Below are 5919 nucleotides of genomic sequence, written 5' to 3' on the forward strand. Positions count from 1 at the left end.
GACTATAGAAAATTAAATTCTTCCACCAAGAAGCAACATTTTCCTTTTTCCTTTTTGGATCAAATGTTGGATAGGCTGGCTTGGCATAGACATTTTTGTTTTCTAGATGGATATATAGATGGATATACCATTTATCGTCAAATACTTATAACTCTAGAGGATCAAGAGAAAACAACATTTCCTAGTCCTTATGGAACTTTTACTACCCTTTGAATTATGTAATGCACCTATAACATTTCAAAGATGTATGATGTCAATTTTCAGTGATATAATTGAAAAAGGGATTGAAGTCTTATATTTCTTTGTTTGGAACTTCATTTGAAATATGTCTAAACCATTTAGAGAATGTTCTTGAACGATGTGAAAAGACTAATCTCATATTGAACTAGAAAAAATGTAAATTTATGGTTGTAAGGGGAATTGTGCTTGGGCATAAAATTTTAAAAAATGGCACGGAAGTAGATCCTGTAATAATTTATGTTATATCGAACATACCTCCACCTACGAATGTAAGAGGAGTTAGGAGCTTTTTAGGACTTGCTGGATTTTACAGGCGATATATTAAAGATTTTTCAAAAATTACTAAACCTTTATGCCAACTTCTGGAAAAAAATATAAAAATTGATTTTAACTAAGATTTCCTTAATGCCTTTGAAACTTTAAAGGAAAAAGTGATCACTGCTTCTATAATTGTTTCACCTGATTGGGAGAAACTTTTGAATTAATGTGTGATACTAATGATTATATAATTCGATTCGTATTAGGGAAGAGAAAGGATAAGATTTTTAAAGTTATATATTATGGGAAGAGAAAGGATAAGATTTTTGAAGTTATATATTATGCTAGTAAGACTCTTAATGAAGCTCAGATTAACTATACCGCCACTAAAAGAGAGTTATTAGCCCTTATGTTTGATTTTGCTAAGTCTAGGTCATATCTGATTGGAGTTAAATGTGTTGTGCATACTGAACATTTGGCTATTAAATATTTGATGCAAAAGAAGGATGTGAAATCAATATTAATTAAATGGGTACTTCTGATGCAATAGTTTGATTTTGTAATAGCCAATAGGAAAGGGATTGATAATAAAATTGTTGATCATCAATCTAGGCTAGAACAGGAAGAAAAACTGGACATGGAAAAAGAAATTAATGAAATTTTTCCTGATGAACAACTTTATGCTATAAAAGGATGGGAAATACTTTGGTATGCTGATATTGTAAATTATATTATTTGTGGTATATTACCATATGGATTAATCAAATAACAAGAAAAGAAATTCTTTCATGATGTAAAGTCTTATGTTTAGGATGACCCTTATTTATATAAACATTGCAAACATTTAGTAATGAGACGATGTGTGCCTTACGAATAAATTTAGGAAATTATTTGAAAGGTCATGATTTTGAATTTGGAGGACATTTTGGGAATGATAGAACTGTTCATAAAATTTTGCAATCTAGATTTTATTGGCCAACGCTTTTTAGAGATGTTAAAATATATATAAAAACTTGTAATTGGTGTCAGAGAATAGGTAATATTTTTAGAAGAGATGAAATGCCTCTAAATTTTAATTTTGGAATTAATTTTTTTTATGTATGGGGGTTAGATTTAATGACTTCAAAATGGATTGAAGCAATCGCTTTATCTCGATGTGATGCTCGAATTTTTTCAAAATTTTTAATTAAAAATATTTTTACAAGATATGGAATGCCTAGATTAATCATCACCGATGGAGGATATCATTTTAGAAATACAGCAATTACAAGACTGGTAGAAAAATATAATAAAATGCACTATAATATAATATATAAAATTGCAACTACTTATCATCCTAAGACTAGTGGTTTAGTAGAAGTATCTAATTGTTAAATTAAGAGAATTTTGGAAAAAAGTGTAAATCCCAGTAAAATGGACTGGTCTGCTAAATTAGATATTATATTATGGGCGTATAGGACAGCTTATAAGACACCTGTAAGTGTGTCACCTCATAGATTATTTTTGGGGAAAATTTTTCATTTGGCAGTAGAGTTGGAACATAAAGCTTATTGGGCTATAAAGGAATTCAATTTCAATTTGAAAGAAGCTGGTGAGAAAAGATTATCGCACTTGAATGAGCTTGAAGAAATTAGGAATGAGTCTTAAGATAATGCTAGGATTTATAAGGAAAGAATGAACGAATGGCATGATTGAAAAATAGTAAAAAAGGAATTTGAACCTGGATAGAAAGTTTTATTATAAAAAACAAGATTGAATTTATTTCTTAGGAAACTGAATTCTAAGTGGAAACATTCATTCAAAGTCTTAAAAGCCTTTCCCTATGGAGCTATTAATATTAAAAATCCCAAGACTAGAAGGATATTTAAAGTAAATGGGCACAGATTAAAGTAAATGGGAAGGATATTTAAATTAAATGGGCACAGATTGAAATCATATTTTGATAGTCAAAGCAGTTTTTAAAGAAACTATAATGTTAGGTCACCCAGAATAATGACTGGGAATGTAGAGTCTGATGACATTAAACCAAGCGATTTGAAGGAGGCAACCCATACTTATTGTTGTTTATTTGCATTTTAAGTTTTTGTTCAGAATATTTACATTTATTTATATTTGTGTTTTCATAGAGTCCATGTATGTGAGAAAATAATTTGAAAACATCTTTGTTTACCTAAATTTTATGAAAGAATTGAGAATTTTTTTATCTAAATCAAAAATGCAAATTTTTTGGAACTGGCGCTTGATGCACATATTGGTGCATGATGCGCCATATTCCAGAGAGCTGGCGCATGATGCTCCATAGCGACAAAAATGAATTGAAACGTTTTAAAAGGAGGTTTTTGGTGGGCTCTTCTCGTTATAAATTCCAAAAAATGGTTCTAAAGTCCATTTTAAGGGGGAAAACGATGGAGGAGTCACTAGATTTCAGTTCCAATGACATCCCATTCTAAAAATTCAGCTAGATTTAAAATTTTCAACCGGAGAAAGTTCATCGGTTTTGATGCGTAGAAGCAGCATGATCGTGTTCTAGTGAAGAAGAGGCTAATAAAAAAAAGAGGTTTGTGAATTGAGGATTCGGTACCACGAGTAATCGAGTTGAAGAGAATATTATGCAGAGACGTTAGGAAGTTCTTTGTTACACTGCTGCTGCTATAGTCGTCCATGTGGTGAAAGAGTTTTATGAAAATCTACATGGAGTCAACCAAGGAATTGTCTATGTGTGAGGCTGGTTCATGAAATTCACTCCTTTAAGAATAAACTAGATGTTTATGATTAAAAACGTGCCTATCTTCCATTACATAAATTTCCCCCTACGAGAGATAACATGAATGAACTCTATCGATACCTTACGGATGAAGATGCGAATTGGGAGGCCAGAGATGATGTAAATGTAAGTTTTTAGTCATCATTGTTAAATCCTGCTTCTAAGGCATGACACTTCTTTATTGCATCGAAATTACTTCCTACTATGAAAATTAGTAAGGTAATTAAACAGAGTGTTATTTTGAACTATTGTATTCGTTACTTCCTACTATGAAAATTAGTAAGGTAACTAAACAGAGTGTTATTCTGAACTATTGTATTTAACTATTGTATTCGAGCTAGAAAACCTATTGATATTAGAGAACTTTTTATGAAATCAATTTTGGTTTTGATTGTTAATGGATCTGCAACTGGGCTTGGATATCCATCCACTATTTTCCTACTATGCATTCAATTGCAAGTACCTCGCGAGAGTTGAGAAAAAGTGCTTCTTCCTTGGAAGTCGATGGATTCAGAAATCTATTGTAACTGTATTGGAATGGGAGATGAGAACGATATGAATGCACTGATGGATCAAGCATCCCAGAATTCATCACCTATTCAACCTTACTTCAATTTGAACGCACTTTCAAAAAAAATCAAGAAGATAAAAAAAGAAGTGCAGAATGTTATGCATGTGTCGGCGCTATTTTTGGTTGGAGGAGTTGCCCGTAAGAAGTTGTCGGTCACTGAAATCGAAATCTCGTCGCCTGCATCGGAAGAATGTTTTAATTTACATATATATTTAGTTTTAGAAAAATATGAAATCAAGCTGACCCCATATTTTTCATAGTTTAAATGAAATAGCACTGTACCTCAAATCCTGTATCTATCCCGAAGGATAAACACAAGACTTGAGGATGAGGCTTGATCAAACAAACTAAGAGATATATGACATCCATTTGGTCTGCAATACCTTAGTATTTTCCTTAGTATTTTCCGACAAGTTCCCCTGTTTAATATAAAGAATTAAATAAGGTTTATATTAAGCTGGGTTCGGACATGCATCCTATAAGGGCAAGCCCCTATTGTAGAACTTATGAATGAGATCGGACATAGAGGTGTAAAAGGGGATTGGTTCAAATTTGTAACATTATATTGTAGAGTCCAAAGGAGGAAGAACTAGGGGATGTCATGGATCCAGAGGAGAACCTCGGTGACTTCCCAAGCTATCCTAATGTTTAGCTTCATCTTGATGAAAAATATTTAGGTGTTTCATCCTATCAATTTTATTAGTTAGTGTCTACATTCGTGTGAAACGATCACACAAATAGCCTGGAAGATGTGAAGATTTAGGTCCTGACAAACGACAACCTCGGAATCCTAAGACGAGTTAGGGCTTATATTGTATAACAGGGTTATACAAAGGCCTAAAGATAAGGTGAGAATTTACGTTGCATAAGGAAGCAACCTCGAACTAAGGAAGGAAGATTGGTTTAGCTAGGGAAGACAAGTTTTGCTGTTAAAGATGGTCGTGCTACCCACAATGCTAGCTCCAAGCTCCTTGCTGTGACGATTTTGAGTTTTCTAAGGTGTCAAGTTATGATGTCAGAATCAGGTAGCCATATGGTTGTAGTTCTTTAAAAGGGAATATTAAATTTGATTGGAGTGACACCGGTTAGGATCCTACGATTCCCTCATTCCGACACCACTATTTTCTTTTGGACTCACTTAGTCCAAATGAACTTACTAAACTCAACTTAATGAGTTCCATAATTTCATTTAGACCATGGGAAACCTCATTAGCAACCATAGGTTACCTCCTCCGAGGGATTCCCAATCATCCGATAGAGACATCTTAATTTAGTTGCAATTATAGTTTTGTGTGATGTTTATGATTAAATTTTGAATTTTTTTATATTTTGAATGTCGTGGAGGTGATTTTTATCTTGGTTGATTTTAGTTTGAGTTTTGGTTTTGGTTTTGGTTTTGGTTTTATGGTTATCCTGATAATTTTAGTTTTCATGAATGGTGACATTATTTTTTAGCATGCAAGTTTGTATAAGCATAAAATTATAGCATAAAATTACAAGAAAGATGGCGCTGAAAACTATAAAAGCACACCTGACGAGTCTTCTCGTTCCACCACCTGAAACTCAAAAGGCATGTTAAGGCAGTTTACATGGAACAAGGAAGTAAAATTTTGACGACCTATAGGTCATGTCTTGGTGGGTCCTTATTAATTTGATTAAGGATGATATTTGTTAAGCAAAACATATTAAGCTTAGTGGCTCTCCGAGTTATCCAACAGGTTAAGATGAAGAAGCAGGTCCATGCTTCCCTCTTATCACCTGGTGAGAAGCCTCGAGCTCATTTAAACTGATTATGTTGCTTAATAATTCATCCTATGAACACCCTAATGCTCAATGAACATTGATGTATCAATCAACCCTAAGAGTAAGGTAATTATCATTTGTAATTTAATTTTGAATATTATGTGGGCGAAGACCCTTAAAGAGGCAACTTAGTGTTATTGGACCACTTAGCCAAATTTTGGTCCTAATTGGGTTTGTAGTGTTTGAAAGATGTCTTAATTTTAATTGTGTTTGTTTTTCTAATCGTCATTTAATCAGTATTGATTTAATTTAGATTACTACTAAGCCCTTAAGACCTAGGTGA

Source organism: Phalaenopsis equestris, unplaced genomic scaffold (genome assembly GCF_001263595.1).
Source record: "Phalaenopsis equestris unplaced genomic scaffold, ASM126359v1 Scaffold000119, whole genome shotgun sequence".
Classification (NCBI taxonomy): domain Eukaryota; kingdom Viridiplantae; phylum Streptophyta; class Magnoliopsida; order Asparagales; family Orchidaceae; genus Phalaenopsis; species Phalaenopsis equestris.